Source organism: Chroicocephalus ridibundus, chromosome 4 (assembly GCF_963924245.1).
Source record: "Chroicocephalus ridibundus chromosome 4, bChrRid1.1, whole genome shotgun sequence".
Taxonomy (NCBI): domain Eukaryota; kingdom Metazoa; phylum Chordata; class Aves; order Charadriiformes; family Laridae; genus Chroicocephalus; species Chroicocephalus ridibundus.
This window is the reverse complement of record NC_086287.1, coordinates 76,608,013-76,620,413: the sequence shown is the minus strand read 5'-3', so window position 1 is coordinate 76,620,413 and position 12,401 is coordinate 76,608,013.

The following is a 12,401-nucleotide window of genomic DNA, read 5'->3' as shown; positions in this document are numbered from 1 at the left end:
GATTATTTATTAACATAAAAGACGTACGATGAAGAAGCAAACGGGGATGTAGGGTGCTGAAATCTGCAAGGATCAACCTCTTGATCATATAGGAAAGCCACATGATCCTTTAGGTAAATTCCGTAATTTTCAAAGCACCTGTCCTGTGATGTCTCAGTTACAATCCTGGCTGCTGTGCTCCAGCAGGCAGAGCACTCGGAGCCGTTTGTCTTTGCTCTGACAGGTTCATCAACATACTACAACTGAGAGAAATACTGCACTCCTACTTTATTTTCAGTCCATTTACTGAAGAAATGCATCACTCCGCTGTGACACATTTCATGCCACTGGCTAATTTCTAAGGTTGTGCTGAGTGGTAGGCAGAACTTTAAGAAAGGACCAGACTGGGGTGATTCTCAAGTAGCTTTCCTTTTACCTGTGGCCGAACTAGCCAGAAGAGCTATTTGAAAAATGTCAAAATATTGTGGGTTGTCTGGTTTGATGAAAAGTGTTGTTTTCATACACATGACACTTCTGAGAAACATCAATTAAATTTCCTTTATTGAATCAATGGATTTGTGATAATGTTGAGATGTCACCTTTTAATATACTCACAGAATTAAGAGATTTGAATTTGCTTCCTTTCCTAACTGCCCAAAATGAATTATTTATTTGCAGTGAAGAAAACAAATACAAAATGAAAAAGATCAAAGGCAAAATTCAAAAGCTTTTTAAATCTGAATTTACAGGATTTTTTTTCTTTTTTTTTTTAAAACCACAACTCTTCAGACTAGGGGGAAAAAAACACATTTTAAAAATGAATCTTATGCAACTTAACTGGACTGGGCAGAGATGCACTCCCCTCCTTGTTTATCAAGAGGCACAATTCCATCCAAAGAGGGGTGAGACAACTTGGGTACCGGCTCACTGCCTTCCACGCCCGGCTGCGACAAATTCCTGCTGTGTCTCGCTGGACTTTTATTTTACCATATGGATCCCAACCCTCCTGTATGGGATAAGATTTCCAAAATGCCCTAGAGGACCCAGGCACCCAAATACTGTTGATGCTCAGCGGCGTCTGTGAGCCAGGTCGTGACAAGTGATCAAATTAGGGTGTCCTAAGAATTTTTCACCCTTCATTTGGAAGCTGCCACCTGCTCAGCTGGGAGACTGCTTTTCAGGCTCTCCTAGTCCATTGCTACATGAAGGAAAACAGATTCACAAGTGCTTTCATTATGCTTTGAAATCTCATCCACAGTACAAACTACTACAGCCCCTGCGAAATCGGTGAAACTCCTGAGTTGTAATAACCTAGCACTATTAAGTGTTATAAGGCCAGCCAGTCTGGAAAATGAGAAGGTGAATAACTCCTGTAACCAAGGATTTTATATAAAACCTTTGCAAGTGTTACAGCTTTTGCTTTGTGAGTCAGCACGCTCACTTACATACAGATTGAAGCCCGCAACAGGAGCCTTGCTCTGCAGATGAGAAGTCTTTGCAGCAAGGTACAGAAGCAATCCATTGCCTGGTGAAATCGTGATGTTCAAAAATAAGCAAAAGCAATGCCAAAGTTGTCAATGTGATGGGCAACATTACAACAAGAGGAAAGAGACTGCATATGAAAATGCTGCGGCTTCTCCTCCTTTTTTAAGCTTTTAAATATTAAACCCATCATTCCTGCACTTGCAGCTGTTGCACCGAATGTTTCAGCCTTACAGAGGAGCAGCTTCTGGAGCAGACCGGGGCCGGCCGCGGCCGCAGCACCTCTACCTGGGCTGGCCACCACCTCCTACAGGGCAGACATCTGTGGGGCGATGACAGTCCTCGAGGCTGATGTCTTCATGGGAGATCAAAGGAATTCTTGAGAGGTCGGGAGAGGATGACGTGAGGGTCGGACAGCCATACTGCTTGAGAGCCTTTCAGGCAGGTGATCCACTTACACTGTCATTTTTGGTCTATGTCAAGCAGGCATTTTTTCTTTATAAAGTGGCTCCGGCTCAAAAAATGCCTTCACGTTATACCGGCAGCTTTTAGCTGAGTGCTTGGCAGCTGCGTTTTTATGTAAACGGGATCTGCAAGAACTATGAAAGGAGCCAATGCGCTCCCATTGGTGGGCAATAGCTTCAGAAGCCTTGCAAGGAGGTATATTTGTTTACAGGTGATTATTCCTCTATAAAGGAAGACTTTACTTGTTGATTTAAAGAACGTAAGTGCTAAAGGACTTGTCTGAAACTACTCATTTCAGTAGAAACTGCAAGGATTTTCTCCGACTCCCAGTGCATTTCATACTGAAGATTTAGTTTTCGTGACGATTCTTCAAGGCCTTTTCTGCTTATCCCTCTATAAAAAGTCAGTCTTGGTAGAGTATGACATCTCCACCAAAAAAAATGTTGCCAATTCACTCCCTTCTAAATTCAGGTAAACCTCAGCCAAGTCAAGCTAACAGAAACTTGTCATACAACCTGACAGTTTACTGAACGCAAAGTCTGGTCCTGTCCAGTCTTTGCTACTTCCCTGACAGAGAAAGGAGTTCATTAATTCCTTTCAAATTAGCCTTTTGATTCTAGCTGCAATCATGCTAGAGACCTAGGGGTTTTTGGCAAGTTCTTGAAAAGCCAACCAAAATTAACTTTAAAACACTAAGACAATATTAACAACTAAGACAACTTTTGAAGAGCACATGGTCATTATTTAAATATTGTTTGTATTTATATTTCATGAAGAAGATACCCTTCAACGTTACAGAACTGTGGGGTGGGAGTGGGCGTTAAAATCACTGTCCTCTTCAAAGCTTTCATGGTTTCAGCTTCCTGAGAACTTCCCATTCCTATTCAGAGATATGCAAAACTTTCATAGGGAAACTCTAAACCAGGAAAAGCTCATTTAGTTCAATTTAGATGCAATTTTAATTGAACCTGGTCTGATTTATGCTTTCAAGTAGAAGCCATAAAGAACTCATCGGTTGCAACACAATTTCTTTTTGAAAATTACCATCTCCATCTTTCATCTCTCTTCCTGCTCTGCTCAGCTGGTTTGTGTGGTCTTTTGAGACCTTAAAACAGAACCAAAGTCATGGGGAAATAAAAGCAGCAGTTACTTTAGTTGAGGTTGCCAGCCCTGCTCTGAGACCCTACCATGAATTTTAAAAAAAGCCAGGCAGCCCACTGTGCATCAGGAAAAGAGAACTTAGAGTTATGTACCTGAACACTTTGAACTTAAAAGAGGTTTTATTCAGGTGAAGAAGAGAGCTGCATTTCTGCCATTTACTTCATTTCAAAATAAATCTACTGGCCAGGGTAAAAATGTAATTTTTTTTATACTGCTAAAAGCAAAGCGACATTTGAAAAATATTACTAGCCAAAGGCCAGATTCTTTAAATATTTTGTGAGAGCTAATACTATTATGGTTACTTATGTGAGTATTCTTGTCACAAGGGTGACAAGTTTAACTTACCCAGATGCGTTTCAGGGGAACTCTCTGCTAACAGTAACACAAGACAAAAGCTAAAGCACAAAACCTGGTCTCTCACATCTCCAGCGTTCATTGATTTTAAATGGGTGCATGTGTCACTGGAGACAGGATTTGCCCCTAGCTGAGGACAACTATAATCCATATGCTAAGATGCTTAAATCATTTAGATCTTGAGTTTAAGCAGCCTCTTCTATCCACACAGACCCATGCTGCTTTATCAGCTCGTTGTTGCTCATTTCAGGATTGTGAATTCCCATTCCAGTGTCTCTAATTTTTTACATTACCATCTTTGCTTTCATTTTATCCTCCACCTCCAATCTACCTGGCAAGTTCTGTGACACAAACACCCATCTAAAGCTGATCTCATATGCTTGGACAGGGAAACTAAATATTACCCACCCACTCCCCCCCGCAAAAAAAAAAAAAAAAAATTCTGAGAGACATAGGGCGTGCGTAAGCAAAGACAACTGATCTAAGTCAGTCCTCCTGATGCTAATCTTCCTGCAAATAATATGCGGGGTACATGAGAAAATGTCAAATCCACGCTACCTCACAATTGCTGGCTTTCACTCCAACTTGAAACTAATCCAAGGAAAAAATACAAGGGAAAGGCTGAAAGTTCGATCGTTATTTAGAAAGTTTAAAAGAAATAAAAATGTAGCTCCCTTGAAACTGCATTAGACGAATAATCTCGCAAACTCCCAAAATAATATCAGTGTCTACGGCTATTAAAATTTATGGGTGCACAAAGAATGCAATTAAAACAGGTTATATTGAAATCAAATAATTCCTTCTAATTAAAATGTAGAGAAATACCTTATGCAACCTGGAATGTTCCATATAATTATTCTTCAAAAGTAGAATTTTGTGATTAATAAAATAAACCTAGACTTTCACTGAAAAAGAAACATTTCTGAAATGCACCAGACTCGCATCCAAACATCTTGTCAGAGCAAAGTATTGGTGTTTTTAACACAATTCTATTCCATTGAAGTTAAAGTAAGATGTGTGTCTCCGTTAAAAAATCGTATCACATAAAACACTTTCAGTTTTAGCATCAAAGATGTGTTTACTGCAAACACAGAAATGTAAGGGAAATGAAATGGTAAAATGGGTTGCAACAGTTTTAAGGATTTATTTTTAGAACTTTTACATTGGAGACCTATTAACCATAAAGTCTAGTTTTCATACACAGCACACACCAGTGTTTCATCTCCTCTGCCAACTGGATGTCGCTGCATGTTTCCAATCGCTAGCAAGTTTTATAAAGGCAAAATGAACTTTACGTGACTGCTCTCCTCTGCTTTCCTTTCCTTCTTGGGTCGCATCCTGCCAAATCCCCCGAGCCCACCAACAGCTACCAACTGCGGGGAGAGCGGGTGCTGCGTGCTCCCGCCCCAGCATCCCGCCTGCGGGAGCTCTCAGCGCCCGGTGCCGCTGGCAGGGCAGCGAGCACAGCTCACTAATGTGCGCAGGATGAGGCCCTTAATCACTAACAGTTCCTCTGGAAACTCTAGCAGAGATAAAAAGTACAAAGACACTGCTGGTTCCAGTCCCCTTATTGAATTTTCATTGCTCCTTTTATTGTAACTATGAATTCAGTCCATAATGTCATGTGTTCTTTGTTCTCCAGCCTGACATACATTTTAATACCCAGCGCAATATCTGTGCAAAGACTAAGTGTGTTCATGTGTAGGAGAGTTAACACTTCACTACAAACGTGGTTATAGTTATAGATTAAAAGCAACACTTTCAATGATTCTACAGCTTAGTATTTCCAACTCCCATCTCCTTCTGAAGGTCCTCCTCCCCTCCTCTCCCCCCCTACAAAAATCTCCGCACAAGAAATGCTGAGCATACAAATTATGTCACTGACATCTGGAAAGAGACATGACTACCCGAGTAAAAAATAAACCCAACGGAGGTCATGGCTTTAACAGGCTGTCGCTCTATATTTAAACTGATTGATTCATACAAAGACATAATTATAGAGAACATTGGAATCAGCAGCTCCCAGAACTCAGGATTGCAGGCACAATCGTGTTTACAGGAAATATATTTTAAAGGCTACATCTGGCATAAGCTAATTGATACACTCAATATTATGATACACAGTAATTTAACCTCAAATTGTGAATAATGCCTACTTATTTTCCTACCTAGATAATAACAACTTTCTTTCAACTCTACATGATCATGTATCATTTTTCAGGATATTCTTTGCATAAAATCTATTGGTTATGCAAATAAAAGGCTTTGGAGAATAATGTACAGTAACTAATTTGTATAATCAGTTTCCCTCAATTCAGCGTGATAATGATATGTAAAGCACATCACCACAGACTGTCTGTGAAATGAATTCTGTCTTAATATGCTAGTCAACTAGCCACTCGACCTTTGCACAGGCTCACTGTAAGAGGAGCAGAAAAACCCACACACATTCTTTCAATTTCTAAAGGGAAATTCGACTCTAGCCGTAGAACAAAGAAAGAAGAAATAGAAGTAAAAGAAAATCAAAGAAAAAGTGATTTGGATTCAAGGGGATCAGATGTTTCATTTATTGCAGGTTGGAGACCTTCAATCAGTCAAATGAAAGACACATTTGTATTAAAATACCTACAAGGCAGAGAGAAAGCCTTGATCAGGTGTATTAGATTTAAGTTACAGCTCTCTTGCTGAGAGATGTGAACCTACCTTCCAGTCTATCTGTTCTCAATATTGAAGGGTTTCTGTGTTACAAACATTAGATGAAAGGTAGCTTGCTTGCCTTCCCACGTATCTGCTGGATATTAACTGTACATTTGAAGCATGCACTACAAGGAGATGTGAACTTGGCGCGCACCACAGACAGTCACCCATAGAAAGGGATGTTAAAACCATGTCAAGGATGTGACAGGAACTGCAGCGGGGAGGCTTGCCGGCAGAGAGGCCACAGCTCCATTGGTCACTGAAAGCACAGTGTTTCCGAAGGTAAACCTCCTCTTTGCTTTAGTGGGAAATGTGTGATTTGTACTGTGACAAGGCTGCAAGCCCTGGTACACAGGTGGAAAAAGCAACACCACAGCAAGAGCCCCTGCCCTGGTTCCTGCTGTGCAAGGACAACAGCGTTTGGCTTGACTTCTCATTCCAGATTGTGCAGGTGGTAAGAAGCCAAGTCCTGATCCTCATTCCTCACTTTTCACACCATTCATTCCTCACAAAAACTCCTTGAACCCACTGCGCTTGCCCAGACACACAGAAGAGCATCGAGCCTGATGGCAGAGGTCAGGTCTTCTACACCTGCAGTCGTAGGGTGATAGGTTTGTTTTGTTCATCTGGAGGAGGCTCCCAAAGTGCTTTATAAATTGATTACTGTTGCTTGTAAAATACTGGACCAACATTATTCAAAAATATCTTTTTCTTATTAATGGGTTCTGCTCAAAGTAGTTATTGGTTTTGATTAAATTTTGGTGAAGATCAGTTAGGTCCAGAGCAAATTTTCTGCAGAGGCTCCGTTACTGCTGGTTACATCACTCATCTTGATTTGGGAAACCCAAGTCCAACCCTTGCTCTGACATACCCAGAGCAAGGATTTGAACCTCCTACCAGTGTCAATAATTCCTCTCACTGCAGCACTGCCTCTGCTGGCAGGGCAGCATATTCTCTCTTTTATTTTGTCTCAGTAAGGGACTTACAAAGAGCACATACACTAGAAAAATTGTCCCTTAGCCTGCCATGAGCTCGCACACATCCTGCACATGGGCATGCTAACAACCAGGAGTTACTGCCAGAGTGGATTTGCATGTAAGCTTCAGACGCAAGCGCTGGTCATCTCAACCCAAAGACAAGTTCTTCCTGCCATTATACAGAGCATTTTAGTAATTTAAGAATGAGATTCATTCCGTAGGTTCGTAAACGAGGTCCTTTGGCAAGAGAAACACATTACACAAATAAACGACATGTATAAGTTTTAGAGAGACCGTTTCACTGGGAAGCCTACTTCTGCACGCTGTTTCTCAGGCTTCACCCTAACGTACAACTATTGCATTCCAGAAAGTAAAACACAGTCGTAAGTCAGGCCCCGCTTTTAAATATTAGCTTCTGATATCCAACTGCCTTTCTAAACAAGCCACTATAACTCTGATCCCTGCTTTCATGTATGCATATCTGCGAATACTGCATAGTGGTATGAAAATTTTAAAGCCATCCTGCTTGTTGAATAAAATCTCTGTCATTGTAAAGTTTAGCTGATCTTTTAATTTATATACCCATAAATTCTCCTTTAGTCCAGAAGAGGGGTTATTTTTCTTTTATGTCCTTATTTTTAATATTTTCTTTTGAAATAAAAATAAATATCCCCCAATAACATCTGAATAATGCAGCGTATCAGTGATATGTAGTCTCTGTTTTGGAGCTGGCCAAAGGGTGAACAGCCATTAATAGACAGAAGACTTGACTAAAGTTTATTTTCCTTTTATTACAGCTATATTTTTTTTTTTATTAAACAGAGGGCCTATAACAGTACGACTTCCACGTCTGAAAGGGGGAAATCTACACAGATATTTGTATCCTCCCTACATATGATAACATATCATACAATTTTCACAAGTGGATTATAAAGCAGCTGCCAGTACATAGCTGTACAGCTGATAGACTAAGATAAATTCTACATCTCAGATATGGTATTTCACGTACAGTTAAAATCTGCTTGAAAGGAAAGGAGCTATAACGCAAGGCTCCCTTTTTAACAAAGTGAACAAAAGGACCCAATATTGTGCAATGAATTCCACAGGGGCTTCATTCTATTTATAGTGAAATCTCTTTCAGTGCATGGACATTTAGTGGTTTAGCTTGATATGTCTTTTTTCCATTTACAAAAGATCAAAACATGCATTTCTCTGTCTAAAGAACTTCATATTTGAGGTTAGGGGAAGCGGCCACGGAAGAAGACCATAAAAATTCTCCATGGAGCGCAGAGGGGTGCAGCGACCCTGTTACTCCCTGTTGTGTCTGAACCAAAACACAACGTGGTAGCAAGGGTACTGCCTTGCCTTCGGAAATACGGTGCACTGAAAGGAGGTCTTATCGGCCTGTTTTCTGCTATGTGTACTCATACCATCTCCACAGTGCTGAACAGCTAGTAACAAAGGGAAAGAAGGCAGACCATTGCTACTGCGCACACACACCCCCCCAAATTATAATACAGAAAGCAGTGACATGCCACCTAGAGAGGAAGAAAACAGACCAGTGCAGAAAAACCATCACGGTCTCACCAAGCCATCAAGTAGGCAGCTCCTAGTATGACACGACAAAACTCTTGTTTGCAAATAAATAGGGAAAAAAAATGTGCTTTGCTATGAAGTGATGCAGATTTCTCTAGAAGCCCATTGACCTCAACGGTGCACGGCCAAGCCCCAGTATTGTCATTACTACATAAGCACCATTCTTTGAAATCCTTTGCAGCAGCACCCACTACCGTATCATTTACAGCTCTTGCCTTTTGCCTTATGAACAATTCTGATACAAACAACAACAAAAGCAGCAAGACTGGAGCTTCATAAAACGCCTCAAAGTAGTCTTAATATTTATTGAGCAGACACATTATTTTCACTCAATTTTCTGAATACCTTAGTTAACACATTTAAAAAATATCTGAATGCCTTATGGCAAAACGTACATGGCTATTCTGATGTAGTACTCATTTCACATGGGGAACATCACATAAAATTTAAAGCACCTTAGATTCATCACAGCAAGCAAAACCTTCCTTCTGTGGGGAAATCACCTAAAGATTGGTAAGTGATTAGTTAATTCAAGAAGTGAAAGATCTCCTGTGGTAGTATCTACGATGGAGCACAGATCGACAGCAACCAGTGTCAGAAAATCCTGAAATTTTTCAGAAGGCCTCATGAGAGCCTCACTTCTGAATTACCTGCAACCAGCTCCTAGATAGGAGTTTTGGCCAGCACTACCTATTGAAGGCTGCAGGAACTGTGCCCTCCTCTTAACAAGGAGAGCAGAAAAGCAGGTAGGAAGTTTTTTCTAATGACCTTCTGGGTTTGAGCAAAACCATTCAAAACTATGTTAAGAGATCACGGTTTTACATGGCTCCTGAGTTTTCATCAGGGAGTATGAAATCCTGACTCAACCTCCATTTAAAAAGAGAAAGAAAGCAAAGCAGAAAAGGCTTGCCTATAAAGAAACCTCAGGTTTTCACTCTGTGTTTAGCCTTCTTTCAATTCACATTCAGTGCAGTAAAAACAAGCCTGTTCTCAGAGTTTTTAGGGGCATAACCAACATTTTGTATCAGTTCACTTCACACATGAGGACACTGGCAACCTACAATGAAGAGAGACGTACGAACACTGGTGATCACAGAGGGGAAAGCATTGCTGTGCTGTGCCAGTGCTGCAGCGGAGGTACAGGCTTGCTCCCAGGCTCAGGTTCGGGGTTCATTGCCATCACCTCCTCCCTCCCTAGACAAGCAAAGCCCGCCCATCTCCTGGCTTCAGAAGCAGCAGAATGCTTGAAAGTGAAGATTGTGCATTTGGCAACTTTGCTTGATTCTCATCTCAAGGGGGAAATCTGCTTCCACCCCATGTGGACATTGATTGCTAGAAGGATGCTCTCATAAACAAAATGCTGGAGGCCATGTAATCTTCAGCCTCCCCTTTCTCCCCAGCTCTCAGTAAGCCAAATGCAATGCATGAAACAGCAGGGATGTAAGCTGGCAAAATGTCCTTGAGCGCAAAGAAGATGTATGAAAACATATCATCTACACCAACATGAACCAGCAATTCTTGATAATCTGCCCACCTTGTTTCAGGGATGCAGTTAAACATTAAGAATGGAATAATCATTTTCTAATCACAGGCTGCCAAAACAGGGCAGAATAACAGCTCAAACAAACAGAATCTACCATCTAATCTAAGGTGGATCAAATTTCTTTTTTATATTGAATATTAGAGACTTTTAGGAGACTGTAACCTGCCCTGACATATGCCTCCAATTTTTGGTAAATAATCACAGTCACCTTTGCTTTGATACAGAGATATGTGATAAGTAAGAAAGATTTTCCAATTCTAGTTTGTTAAAGTGGAAGCAAGACTTCTATCCATGCCAAATTGTTGTACCAGAAGATCATCTCAGAAATATCTGGAACTTCTTACAATCTAAAGGCTTTAGCTAGACAACGTTATCATCTCACTTGTGGCTATTGCAAAAACAGAATAAAATGAAAATTAAATAACGGTATCAGAACCTATGACATAAGGGGTTTAGGGACAAAGTGAATTAATTTATATCTTTAAAAATAAATAAAGGCCTTACTATTACAGAAGACCGTTGCCACCACACTGCAGAGCAGGGCTATCAGAGGCTGTCACGTCACTGCCACTTCCACATAGAATGTCATGTCTCCTGTACGTAAGAGATACATTGCATAATGTTACAGATGGCACAACTCATAACAGTCAGGATTACATTTATTAAAATCAGCTGAAATGCTTATTACTAGATTCAATGATTTTCCATGCAAGGTGACCTGAGCTTCTTTATTCTAAGCAGTATCATGATAAGTTTTTCCTGCTGTAGAAAACAGCTACAGGTAGAAGGTAACCATTACTGGGCATTGACACCAATTAATACTGACACCTGCTCTAAAACTGCATTCATAAACAATTATGTTTACAAACAAACTAGATCCTCAGTCTCACTATTTTATCCACTTTCACCAAAACTATTCATGCGTTTTTGTTTACATGAGGGCTGGAGCAATGGCTGCTAGCTTCACAAAGCATTATTCACATAGGAACTGTTGTACGCGAGTGTCAGGGGTGCCCTTTGCTTTTACACTATCTCCAGTTAAAATGGTTGCGTACGAGGTGAGGGGAAACCAAAAAAAACCCCTAGCAACACCACCTTCTTCCATTAGCCTGGACGTTCACCCTCAAATGGAAAAAAACAAACTAAATTTTTCACTAGCAAACCATAACCCAAAATGTGTTTATGCAATAACCAAATTGTTATACATAAAACAAAGGCATTTATGAAAACAAACCCCTCGGTTGTCTCTCTAGTGAAAAGGACTGCATTTGACGGCCAGCCTGAATCCAGGGATTACCACCCTTCCAGTGTATATATACGTTCATGTATGGGTCCATATTCCTCTAGCTACACCCACTAAATGTAAAATCTCACACAGGTATAAGGCCTAATTTTTCAAAACAACCGATTCACCACAGTAGAGCAGTTGTTTCTTGGGCGTACACTGATACAGATGCATTTTTACAGCAGGCCAGCGGTGAAGGCAACAAAGGTGTACAGAGCTGTGGAAAACAGCCTGCAAGACTGAGGCCATAACCAGGCTAGATTCACACGGCGCTGAGTATTTTCCTCCGCACACACCGACATGAGTACTCACACAGCCCTTAAACACGGCCGAGCTCCGTCGGCTGACGAGGAGGGACACCCTGAGGAGGGACACCCCCAGGAGGGACACATGGCTCTGCCTGGGCCCACCCGCCCCGGGAGCGGAGCTGGAGCCGGGCCTGAGGGGCGCAGACCCCGGCTGGCCCGACCCACCGGGACAGTTTATATTTATTTCTCTCTTTCCTCCCTTGCGGTAGCAGTTGTAAATCTACCTTTCGCAAAATTCAATAAAAAATTAATTGGAAAAAACAAACAAAAAAAGTCATTTCAACCCTAACAATAAAAGGCCAATTGACTTCTCAATTTTCCGGTGGGCAGGAGAAGAAATCAGGCATACGGCAGGGAGAAACTCAATTCCCCAAAGCTCTCCCCCTTCAGGATTTCCAGACCCGCAGTCTCAAGGGTGCTGTGTCCCCTACCGCTCACTCAATTCCAGCCGGGTATTATTTTCTCGGCTCTGAGGGAAGCAAGAAATCACCCTGCATTATTGATGACTCGGCGCTCGGCCGCTGCGAGGGCCTTTGCCTCAGCGCTTCCCACCG